This window comes from Paroedura picta, chromosome 3 (assembly GCF_049243985.1).
Source record: "Paroedura picta isolate Pp20150507F chromosome 3, Ppicta_v3.0, whole genome shotgun sequence".
Classification (NCBI taxonomy): domain Eukaryota; kingdom Metazoa; phylum Chordata; class Lepidosauria; order Squamata; family Gekkonidae; genus Paroedura; species Paroedura picta.
The window spans coordinates 24,533,656-24,546,893 of record NC_135371.1 but is presented as its reverse complement, the minus strand read 5'-3'; the positions used below and the strand labels follow the sequence as shown (position 1 = coordinate 24,546,893).

Sequence of the window (13,238 nt, the reverse complement as noted above, 5' to 3'; positions counted from 1 at the left end):
AAGGCTGGGACCCCATGTCGACATAAGTTCCCACAGTTCATTCCTTGCGGGATTGATACAAAGATCATCTGTTGTTGTGATATGGAACTTCAGTTGTCTCATGAAAGGAAGAAATTATTCTTTTAGATATTTTTTTTTGGGTGGGGGGTAGGGTTCACGGTCAATAGAAGATTTTAAACTCCTAAACTCTATCCTGAAGAAAGAAGAAAAAAATCTGCTTGAGATGAGATAACATATTTCTCTATCCCATCAACACTGTACTATTCTAGAGTCAAAACACAAAAAGTTGACAAAGACCGTAGTTTTCCTTGACAGCTCAGTGATCACTGGATGATGTGCAATAATGGTAATGGAAGCGTATTTATTATAGGCACGTATTTTTAACAGCTTTGCAGAACCATGTTTCCAAAGTCATTTTAATTAGAAATTAAAGCATATTTCATCAAAGAAAATGCAAACATTCACTTAACTACTGAGAAACCATGCGGGTGCAAGTGCTCATTTTACCAAGTTATGACATTGTGTAGAAAGATTAATACATTTGGTCTTCCACGTTTAGACTTGTTCTCTGGAAGAGGTCATTATCCTTATCCATCCATGGTTCTTCTATATATTTGTGTAACAGCCTGAGGGGTGGGACATGCCCGGCTGTCCAAGTTGGAATAGGGCCAATCAGGGTGCAGCCACCTTGATTGGCCCTGCCCCTACAGCTCCCGCCCTCCCTCCTCCCAGACACGCCAGAGACAGAGAGAGACACACAGAGCCCTGCCAGATTGAACACGAGCCTGGAGGAAGAGACAGGAGGGATGCAGTGATGGTTCAAATGGAGGTAAAATGTGCTTGAAAAGAATGACATGATTTAAGCTAGTCTCTTTTGACCACAGTAGACTAGCATTGCTTTGAACAATTCTGTCCCCTCTGACAGTAGATAACATGGTAAGAATTCAGCACAGGAATGCTTATAACTTAAAATCCAATAGCCCAACTCAAATGTGACAGTGGCAGACCTTCATTATTGAACATGGGTCCTTCCAGATCACATCTAAAGCAGTCAAAAGGATGTGTGGACTCTTCCCATAGACCACCACTTTTACTCCCACAGTTCATCCATCCAAGTCCAGGGGGAGGGCTGTGTGGCTCAGTGGTAGAGCCCTTGCTTTACATGCACAAGGTCCCAGGTTCAATCCCTGGCATCTCTAGTTAAAAGACCAGATAATGTGAAAGACCTCTGTGTGAGACCCTTAGAAGGCAATACTTGACCGTGATGGAATAAGGGTCCAAACTTAGTATAAGGCAGTTTCATGTGTGTTCAAGTCCATTTCCTCAGAATTAGGCACTGATACAATCTGTCACATTTTTATCCTCCTCTGCCTCCATTTATCCTTTACAATAAACCTATCTGGTCTTAGCGTGGCACTCTAACTCCTACATCACATGAGTCCTAGAGACAGAGTCAGCTAAGGTCGCCTACTTCAGGCTGGGTTATTCCTGGAGATTTGGGAGTGGAGCCCGGGATTTAGGGAGGAGAGCGATCTTGGTGTGGTATAATGCCATAGAGCCACCTCCCAAAGCAACCACTCCCCACTCCCCTGGGAAATTATTTCAGTAGTCAAGAGATCAGTTGAAATTCTGGGAGAGCTTCAGGCCTCACCTGGAGGTTGGCAATCCTACAATAAGCTGAGCTGTGGTGTGTGTGGGGGGGGGGGAGCAGGAAGGATGTAATTGCAATGACAGAAGAAAGGAATGCTCAATACCACCAGATGATACTAAAAAGCATGTTAAGTATTTAATCCTATGTTTATTAGAAAAAAAAACCCCTCACAATTTCAATGGGATTTGCCTCCCAGAGGGAATGTTCAGGACTACAGCCATGCTGTGCAGTCCTAAAGACAGGAATCGTCTGGTAGAAAAAGGTGAAGATGAGATTTGTTTTTTGTTTCTCGAGGACTGTGGAAAATGCAAAACACCTCCCCCTCCCACCCCATCCCCCCTGTTGAGAAAATGACGTGTGAGAGGGCAACCTGAAAATAGATTTGCGCATGGTTGGTTGAACTGATCCTGTCTTCTTTGAATCACCCCATACCTGTACGGCAAATACTCTCCCTCTGGCAATTATACATGTTACATAATGGCTGAGAAATACAGCCTAATCTTGTATCTTGAACATACAATGTGAAATTGCTTATAAATATTCACAGTTACATTTCAAGCTAAGATTTGTCTTAGAGGGAGTTTAATCAAAGGAGGGAAACACGTATGTGTGAGGCTTGTTATTCATTAATTGTAATAGTATGCTGACAAAACAAAGGGCAGTGCAGCAAAGGAATTTGGGGTGTGAATACCTGTGGATTCAGTTGCTTAGAGGGACTGTTAATTTGGTGCTGCTTTCTGCAGGCAAAAAAACAGAAAAATGCAAACTGCACAGAAGCTCTGATGACTAGCCAGGACACTGGGGTAGGAACAAATCTTCCTGTCAGCAGTGGGTCTAACTACAGCAGTGGTTCTCAACCTTCCTAATGCCATGACCCTTAAATACAGTTCCTCATGCTGTGGTGACCCCCAACCATAAAATTATGCAAGTGTTCTTTTGCAGAAATGAAGCCAAAACTGACCAATGGCGTGAAGATCCATTGTTCATGATTGTATATAAAGTGGTCTTCTTCTGGGGTTTCTCAGTTCAGTTCTGCCTCTTGTCCCACCATGCTGATCTCGCTCTTTTCCAGTGCTCCAGACAGACGAATGCTCTATCTTAATCTACCCTGCAAGGCTGCTGTGTGGATACAGCCACGGCCAAGTTGCTTGCCCTGCCCCGACCCCTGTGAAAGGGTTGTTCGACCCCCAAAGTTTTGTAAAAAGTTTAATTGAGCAGTGACAGACTGTCTGGAAATGTATTCATTCACAAACCCCCAAAACCCACTGCGAACAGCAGTGAAGTCTTTGAAATGTTCATGCTAGATGTCCTTCTATGAACATCGTTTCACAAACCGTGAGACAGCTCAAAGTTGTGATGAACTTTACTTCATGAATTAGTTTGTGCTCATCCCTACTGACAAGACTGATCTAGCCTGGGCCATACAGGTCAGTTTAAGAAATGGTTAACCATTCACAAGCTGTAAGTGACATCATCCATAACTGGATTTGAATGTTTGTATGTTTGTACATATGTATGTGTGGGTGTGCTGAATTAATGTGGAGAAATTTGTGCTCTCTTCCCATTTCTAATTGCCTTGCTGTAAATTTAACAAAATGGTGTATGCTCCTTGAGACAGTGAGCAGAAACTGACCAAAGCTTATTTTTTCTGGGACTGGCACCTGGCAAAGTTGGGATGTGCCTGACTGAGCCATTTGCAAACTTGCAATCCTAAACATACTTACACTCTTCTAAATTCTTAGGTCAATGAACTTTGGGGGGTGCAACTCATAGCCTTACTAGGCCTCCTGTTATAGCAGGATGCCTCCTTGCTTGCCATTGTTGACCTCACTACATCACTTCCTGGTATAGTTTAACCACAGAGTTTCTGACAATTCCTAGAGCTACCCTTGTCACTTCATGTTTTTACCTGGAAGGAATGCAGTGACATCGCTGAGATTGTACATATCTCCCCCTATTCCTTCATCTCAGTCCTCCTGCCAGTTGCCAGGCTCAGCCTGGAAAACCTATTAACTCTGTTTAGCATTGCACTCTTAGTTGCTACTAGTTAGTAGCTACTTGACAGTCGTGTCTGAAAAAGGAAGTCTGATTATGCCTAGGGAACTATCTATAGAAGGGAGAGCTCCACAGATGTGGCTGCTGATAGTCTGGTCACAGAGGCTTTAAGGGGACAAAGGAGATGATAATAGTTGTTTCAGAGCAATGCCACAGAGGCAGTGAGTGAGACAATTATGAAAATGTCCTATACAGCCTACCGTTTACCTGGGCTCAAAACCACTGCATATGTACAGCGGGGAAGAAATCAAGGTAAGTTAATTATGTATGATTTTCTGCAAAGCTTTTAAACAGCATGACTTTAAATAGTAGCTTTTTACTGACCTAATGGCCAGTGTTCCTTTGGAACACTTTTTTTTTTGTTCTTCTACCACATATGCACTTAGTGTTTATTTTTTCTTTGAAATATGCTAAGAACCCCCTAAATGGCCACTTGCAGTTCCGTTGCTGCATTGTCATAGGCACACCTGAAATATGCTTGCCTGTTTTCAGTGGGATTTGAAATGATAGCTGGTTCAAGGCCAGGATGTGGCTGCATGGTTAAAACTGTGCAGGCCTTAGCTTGTCTAGAGCCTGGATGGGAAACATCTCAGAAGTCTTCTTTGACGCATTTGGAGCCTCTGTGGGCAATACATTTAATTAATGACAGTGGATCCATAGAGGAAAAGTTCTACCAAAATGGTTGCTGATGCAAAAGCTACCATAAGGGTGATCTAGATAGGTTTTAGTATTATTAAAGGAAATGAGGAGGAAACATCTATTTATTTTTATTTATTCCTTTAAATGTATAAGCCGCCTTCTCCAACAGAGGTGGACTCAAGGCACTGAACAACATGTATACCACAATACAATTAATCATACTTAACATATTAAATTTATAAAAGCTAAAATCCAGAAGTCTAGGGCCAGAACCCTAGAACCTGGACAGAGTATGAAATAAGGTGTGATATAGGAGGGGGGCAGAATAAGATGTATAATTTGTTTTGTTAAATGGCTTTCATCCAGATGAAATCTGTAATTTTCACTTTCTGCCTTCCCACTGCACACCTGCCCCCCCCCCCGCCCCCGATCATTCCTCCAAGTAGGGCTGCTGTGGGAGGGGGGAGGGGAAAAGGTCTATTCTAGCATTAGAAAAATTTTGTCTGGATTCAACCCACTGCACTGTTTTGTTCCCTTATTCCACATTTTCGTAATCCTACTTCATTGGATGTATGATGCAGTTTGCAAGAGTATGATTTGATGATGTAAAGCAGTATTTCATTGCATTGTTTCTGCATGCATCACACAATCTCTTTTAAATTGGCTAAGCCACCTTGATTCGCAGAGGCACAATGTGAGTAATGCACTTCCCATCCCTTTTCAATGCACTTCAGCGATCATTTGCGAGTGGATTTTGCCATGTCAGTAAAATCCACTCGCAAAGCTGGTTGAAAGACTATTATTCTGCATGTTTGAAAGTGCCAATGAGAATGGCGAACTATAAGTGAAACAAACAAATAAACAAGGGGGGCTGGCTGCTCCAACTTGGATTGACAGCACAATGAAGTTGCCCCTGGCCTCAGGGGGCACTGCCAAGCCAGTAGCCTCCCACTGGTTGGTCTCCCCTCCCCCTCCATCATTACCTTTGCTTCCATGAAACTAAAGGTAAAAGGTAAAGGTATCCCCTGTGCAAGCACCGAGTCATGCCTGACCCTTGGGGTGACGCCCTCTAGCGTTTTCATGGCAGACTCAATACGGGGTGGTTTGCCAGTGCCTTCCCCAGTCATTACCGTTTACCCCCCAGCAAGCTGGGTACTCATTTTACCGACCTCAGAAGGATGGAAGGCTGAGTCAACCTTAAACCGGCTGCTGGGATTGAACTCCCAGCCTCATGGTCAGAGCTTCAGACAGCATGTCACTGCCTTACCACCCTGCGCCACAAGAGGCTCCGGATTAAAGAGAGTTCCCCCCTGTTCTCACCCCTTGCTAAATTGTTTAGAGATCACAATGATCACGAGTGTCCCTTTGGCTGGCACTGAGCAGCCCACTGTCATTTGTCAACATTTCCTTTGAAATATTTCCACTGCTCTTCTGGAGCTGCCTGTGCAGCAATCGATGCTTATGATTACACAGCCTTGGAAAGTACTCGGCTAATGAAGATTTAAACACTTAATGCATCTACAGTTACTAATGACGTGAAAGTAAGGCCCTGATTAGGTTTCTTTTAAAGTAAATAGATCTGAAATACTATCTTTACATAGTGATAAGTTTTATTCATAGTGATAAGTTTAATTCATACCAAGGTTAAGAAGCATGGGGTTTCCTGAAGCTACAAAGTTAAAGGGGCTGACAGTTTCATACATTTATGCCAGCCTTTCTCAATTTTTTTACTGTTGAGAAACCCTGAAACATTCTTCAGCCTTCAAGAACCCCCAGAAGTGGCATGATCATGCAGAATATGGTTGGAAAGCAGAGCTGTGTATATGCCTATCTGCCCCCCCCTTTCCACCCCCTCAAGGCCCATCACTGGCCATTTTGGGAGGGGGGGAATGGGTTGACATAGCCATATATGGCCATTTCGCTTCATAAATGCTTAACAAATTTTGAAAATATATTAAAAAATAATTAACTTCCGCCCATTCAGGAAACCCTTCCAGGGCCGTCCAGAAACCCGAGGTTGAGAAAGTCAGTCGTACTCAGAATGTAAAGGTGCCACTGGACTCAAACTTTGCTCAAAGCCCCACCAACTTCAATGGACTTAGAAGAGTGAAAGTGCCTAAAATGACTTCCTCCCAGTGTCACAAGGAGCCTCCATTAGTTGACAGATTGCACCTTGCTAAATGTAGCTAAGAAAAATCAAAAACAGCTGAGTGTAATCTGCTGTCAAGAGCCCAGGGGTAAAAAGATAGGTTTGTGCCAGAGCATTAGTAACACCATTTGGAGAATTCTTTGCCAAAGCCTGGTCTGTCTTGTTGACATAGTTTAAATATGCAAGAGAGGAGCAAAGCATCAAGCTGCTTAAAAGAATAAGATCATTTTCTTAAGAAGTGAAACAACTTTGCAAGAGAGAAAGCGTTCTAGCTAATTGACTACCAGTTCTGTTGTCTTCATTCTGTTGTGGAGGCAAGCAAGGGGAAGAATGCTGAAAGGAGCAGGAAAAATGAGCCAATCAAGACATAAAGGTAAAGGTAAAGGTAAAGGTATCCCTTGTGCAAACACCGAGTCATGTCTGACCCTTGGGGTGGCGCCCTCCAGCGTTTTCATGGCAGACTCAATACAGGGTGGTTTGCCAGTGCCTTCCCCAGTCATTACCATTTACCCCCCAGCAAGCAAGCTGGGTACTCATTTTACTGACCTTGGAAGGATGGAAGGCTGAGTCAACCTTGAGCCGGCTGCTGGGACTGAACTCCCAGCCTCATGGGCAGAGTTTTCAGACTGCATGACTGCTGCCTTACCACTCTGCGCCACAAGAGGCTCTTAATCAAGACATACAATGACACTATTTGAAAAAAATATCAGAATGTTCCTAATCTAACTATGCTAAATATGCATCCCTTCCAATGCTCCCTGCAAGCTGTTCTTCTCATGCTGTTCAATCATGCACACTGCAGATTTTGCATATCCCAACGGGACTGAAATCAAACGAGAACATTCCGCACCTTATGATTCCTCAGCCCACCAGTTCATGAGGGACGTAGTGGGAGAGACCAGATCTCCATCATAAAGAACAAAGATGGTCTCAGGTCAAGTTCCTAACTCCTCAGATTAAAAAACATACCCACCCCTATTCACTACAGATTCTAAATTTCTGGCCCCAAGCATTTCCCTTATCCTCTATAATGTGCATTGTACTACACTCTTCCCACCTTCGGATAAAAGGGCTCAGATTTCCACTAATGTTTTACTGTGTCTGACAAAGGGAGCTCTGATTCTCAAAAGCATATACTCTGAAACGCTTGCTGGTTGGTAAGATGCTGCTGGTTTTGAATCTAACTGTTCTACTGTGGACCAACATGGCTACCCTCTGAAAGTTAAAATGACTGAAACTCAAAAATGACCTGGTCACAGGCTCACAAAAGCTTATACCGTGCCACAAATTTTGTTAATCTTTAAGGTGGCATTTGTTGTTGTTCAGCTTGCTTTGTGAGAAATGGGTGCTCTAAAAATTCTCACGACATCACAAAAATGCATTAGACTCCATGGCTAAAGGTAAAAGAGCTCTCAGGGATTGGATTTTTTTGACCAGAATTGTGTATTTCTCTTGGGTTTTCTGTATACCTCCTGATCAAGCAAGGCAGAGCAGCCTTCGGAGTGGATGCTTGTGTATATCTAACCGTACATATTACCTTACTCCAATTCTCACTGAATTTCATGGATGTATCTGTTTACTGGAAGGGGCAGCCATCCAGGCATTCTAGGTATAAGTCACAAAAGCCTCTCTAGTTTGCTTCTGCATTCTGTTCTCTTTAGTAAAAGCTTGAGGGAAGGTGACCCAAAACAAAACTGTACTAGGCTAAAAGACACATTAAGTAGTCTTTTAACATCAAAAGAGGAAATCAAAAACAGGTGCAATCTTGAACATTTGCCTGCCTCTGCTTGTTATTTTTGAAACAACTTTACAAAGAGAAAACAATGAGAACTACAAACCCATGAATATTATTTCTTTTCATTTAGGATAACTCAGAAAACAAACCCTGGCAAACCTCGTTGAAGGGAGACGGGCAGCAAGGATGGGAACATTTTGTAATCTAAAGTTTGCCATATGAGGCAGAAAGAATTTCCACTTATCTAACAGGTTTTCATTCATATTCAAGGCTTGGTGAACCTTCCTCCCACCTCCCCTGCCTCCCAGAATTCTTTCTTTGCCAGACTGGTTCACCTGCCACTGAAACGGTAGGTCAGCTGCTCTGCTTTCCCTCTTTTACATCATTGCTCGCTCTGTCAGAAGCTCTTCACCAGTCATTTTTGCTATTTCGGAAGGGGCTACGATTTCATTCTCAGAGTCTGAAGCGGTTCCCTCCAATGAATCATTAACTCCTGATCACCAAAGATGTTGTCTGATTCCAAACTGAAATCTGAATAGCAATCTTATCAAGGTAAATTTGGATACAAATCAAAATTACTAACTTTTTTTTTTACAGAAAAGTATACTTCCTTAATGTCAGAGCCAGCACTGAACAAAGCCTAAAGTATGTCTTTATTTAGGACATTACATATTGCCCAGCTAAGAAGGCTAGGTGGCCAAAAATATGGTTTTCTTTCTTTCTTTCTTTTTTACAGTGAACCAGTATGCATTGCACATACGTCTATAAATTAATAATTACAAACAAGGCAATAAAGAAAGATAAAAACATAATTTACTATCCCTCACTTATAATGAAACCATTGCAACCCTAGAGGATTTTGCTTTGAAACCAAGTTTTGCTTAGAATTTGCTTGTAAAAATGAAAATGGATGCATTCTCTCTATATGGATTGGATGGGGGATCCTGCACCCCTGCTCAGATAAGTATGGAGCTTTGTTTTTATCCAAGAAGCCTTTCGCCAATGGAAGAGGCATACTTTCCAAGGCATACTTTCTCAATAGCTAACCAAGGCAACCCTGATAAGATAAAGCCTGGGCTATCAGGGGGTTGGACTAGATGGCCTGTATGGCCCCTTCCAATTCTATAATTCTATGATTCTATCCAGGGGAGGGACACCAGTCATTCGTTTAATGAGAGGCCCATGCTCACAGTTAGTATATTCATCCAGCCATCCTGGTTTCCCCCCAAAAATTACTTCTGCAACAGCACAATAAACTCTCAGGCCAGAGCAAAGCCATGGAGAGAAGATGACTTGCTGGATGAGAAGAACCCACAAGTCCCTCAGTAAGTGTAACGGCTGGCCTGCTACAACATGGTCATGACTTTGAGCCAGTTGGGAGGAAGGAAGGAAGATTTCCCAGACTCTAAACAAACAGAACATATAGGCATCATTTATTTTTGGATACACTTACAGACCCACACATATTACTATGGACGGTAAAAAAATTGACATTTTGGATTTAATCTTCCAAAATACACCATCTGATTTTTTAAAAAAGCTTAATCTGTATGTAGACTGGGGAACTGAATTCAAACATATGTTTCAGCCATATGGCAGAAACTACTTACAAATGTAGCATGTGGCTGTCTGGTGAGGCGACCAGAGAAACACCAGGATTGCAGATCTAGAGCAAAGAGATTTACTGGAAGGCCATTGTGTAAGCAAAGAGTACTTGGACAGAGTTTGTAAATGTGGACCTGGTCAGTCTGAATCCTTAGAACACATTTTATTCGAGTGTGAAATCTGGTTAGATTTGAGATAAGGGGCATTTGTCCTCCCTCTTAATAGCTAAGGTGAAGTTATCGTCATTCTGGTTTTCCTTGCAGATAAGGGCTGGAAAATTACCATAGCAGTTGCTGAATATTTAGCTGTGGGGAATGCCTGTAGGAAGGCTGGATCTCAATCTGTTCAAAACCTCTGAGACAAAAAGAACAATAAGATAAGAAAGAATAATGAGATGAGAGGGATAATTTGATGTCTAATTCCTGCTCTTTTGACCCTATTTTGAATTAAACCCATAATTCTTTATTTTCACATTATATACCATTGCCTCACACTGACCTTCGAGTGTAAAAGATAAACTATTGAGCCATAGGATCACCAAGAGTTGGACTCAACTGAATGGCTAACATGTACCTGGGGTTGTTTGCTTTTTTTCTGGCAAAAACATATAATATGATTAAACAAATACGAAGAGGAATGAAACAAAGAGTGTTCCCACTCATTGAAGGGTACTTGTCGTCTAACATCCTGAATTTATGTCCTCGCTCGCCTCTTTGATAACGGAATTTCCTCGCTATCGACATGAGCACGTGACGTTTGAGAACCACACCTCCAAGCCCTCCACTTTGGAGAACTGACTCAGCTCTCTCATTTGTCTTCTGCGTATTCTATTCTATTTTCTGAGGAGATTCAACATCAATATTTGAAATCAGCTAAAAGTCGGTATTTCGGTTCAGTAGTTGATAGTTGGGATTAACACTTATCATCAAACAGCACCTGACAGCTGACACACCAAAAGCTAACAGTATCTGGCAGCTGGCGTACAACAGCACCTGGTTTTTGACAGCTGTCAAGACAGCAGAAGCCAGCGTGTGATACCTACCGAGCAACAGTATCAGAACTGATTGGTGAACTACCATCTTAACATGAGTGATCTAGCTGCATTAGAAAACACAAAGATTGAGCAATTTCAGTTTCGCTTCTGAAGACCAAATTTTAAACCCAGACACTGAGTGGTGCAATTTGAAATGACAAAGGTTTTCAAAAATTTACTTCAGAGTCAGCATGCAAATTTCATCCCTCTTTCCTTTCAGAGCACATTCTGAAAGGGATCTTATTTCTCTTTTGATAGCGAGTGATTCTCCCGCCAGAGTCTTCGGCGGAAAACTAATCTTTAAAGTTTGTCATCCCGTGTTCAAATAAAATAAAAGGTAGGATGCATTAATTTATGAGCACTGCCTCTTGCACGGACCTCTCAATTATTTATATTATAATTTAAATGATTAATGCAGCAGTTCTAATAAACAGTTTATATTCACAAAAAGAATATAATCTGCAAGAGGGCTTGAAGAGGTACTTAATGCAGCAGATAGAGCACATGAATAAAAGATATGTTACCATGGCCAAAGTTTTTATGACCTTCTTGAAGTTGTCAGAGATTGTTTTCACGGAGACGAAAGTAGAAAGAAAGTAGCTCTGTAACCATGGGTTGTTATGCACTGCACAGCCTGTGTTATAATTGAACACTCTGGTACAAATACACAAGTCTTCTATGTAACCCCAAAGTACAACAGTATCTCCATCAAGAAACATGAGAGCAGGAGAGCATTTCGTCCCACAGACAGTCAAACGTGTGCTCATGATAATCATGTCCCCAAATTATTTTATACTCTGCAATCTGTAGGAAAGGGTGTTTATCATCAATAAACATTTTCCTCCCACAGAAAATCATGGCAACTGGTGCCGGGTCCTAACTGCTCTGTTCTTCCTCTACTATTTTCAGCAGTGCAGAAATATATCCTGCCTTTTCGACAATTTTTCTCAGCTTTTATTCAGCCACATTCAGGTATACTTGATCAGTTGTCTGTCTTGCTTCCCCACTTCCAAGTGAGGAGAACGGAAATGGAGCTTGACAGGTACAACTGGAAGCCATTTCAGCAACCCCTTTTGCTTCCTCCTTCCAAGTGGGAGGGGGGCGAAAGCAAGACAGCCAAAAATTGGCCCTCGTGGCAAGATCTATCAGCTCATCACCACCTGGACTTGCGGCTGGCTCCCGGTACAGCTCAATTTAGAAGAAGAGTTGCTTTTTATACCCCACTTTGACTACTCAAGAGCCTCTTGTGGTGCAGAGTGGTAAGGCAGCCGTCTGAAAGCTTTGCCCATGAGGCTGGGAGTTCAATCCCAGCAGCCGGCTCAAGGTTGACTCAGCCTTCCACCCTTCCGAGGTCGGTAAAATGAGTACCCAGCTTGCTGGGGGGTAAACGGTAATGACTGGGGAAGGCACTGGCAAACCACCCCGTATTGAGTCTGCCGTGAAAACGCTAGAGGGCGTCACCCCAAGGGTCAGAAATGACTCTGTGCTTGCACAGGGGATACCTTTACCTTTACCTTTTTTTGACTTAAAATTTCCTTTCCTTCCTCCTCCCCACAACAGATGCCTGTGAGGTAAGTGGGTTTGAGAGAGCACTGAGAGAACTGTGGTCTGACACATGGTCACCCAGTTGAATGCATGCAGAAGAGTGGAGAATTAAACCTGATCCCCCAGGTGAGAGGCCATCACTCTTAACCACTATGCTAAACTTTAAGGGGGGGGGCAGCCCAGAATCATCCCTAGCATATTATGAAAATGCTGGCTATGTCACTTGGCTTTGTCACATGGGCTGGAGCTGCCTCCCTCTGCAGCTCAGGTTAAACTAAGCTGTAACAGAAGGCAGCTCACAATCAGCCACAGAAGAACAAAGCTGACAGCTTTGCCCTCCCTGGGCTGAGCCTTCCTCCCTTTGTAGTTCAGTTCAAGCTGGGCAGTAGCAGGAAACAGTCTGAGACAGGCTGTAGCAATGTGGAGCTCTTAGCTCCTGCACCCCAGCTGATCCCAGCTTTTAATTTTTTTAAATTATTTTTTTCTTCTCAGGACTGTTGTTGTTGTTGTTGTTGTTGTTGTTGTTGTTATTATTATTATTTGATTTATTTCCCGCCACTCCCTGGGTAGGCTCGTGGCGGGTGACAGGTGTCTTAAAAACCCCAATTAAAACCCCAATAAAAAGACATTAAAAATCATAACATAACATGGCGGCAGCTAATCACAATCTACTCCCACCTACCAAGACGATAGAGAATGGGGGGAGTTGATGTATACTTCAGACCCCACCCGGGGGGGGGCAACGCTCTACCTCGCAGACCCCAGCCTCAACCATAAACCTGGTGGAAGGGCTCCATTTTACAAGCCCTGCGGAAAACTGACAAAT

General features: G+C 42.8%; 1 protein-coding gene across 3 annotated transcripts in view; it reads right to left on the bottom strand.

The window, feature by feature from the left end:
- The window catches only part of TAFA1 (TAFA chemokine like family member 1), a 414,435-nt gene that overhangs the window by 21,178 nt on the left and 380,019 nt on the right, over window positions 1-13,238 (bottom strand). The window lies entirely within an intron of this gene.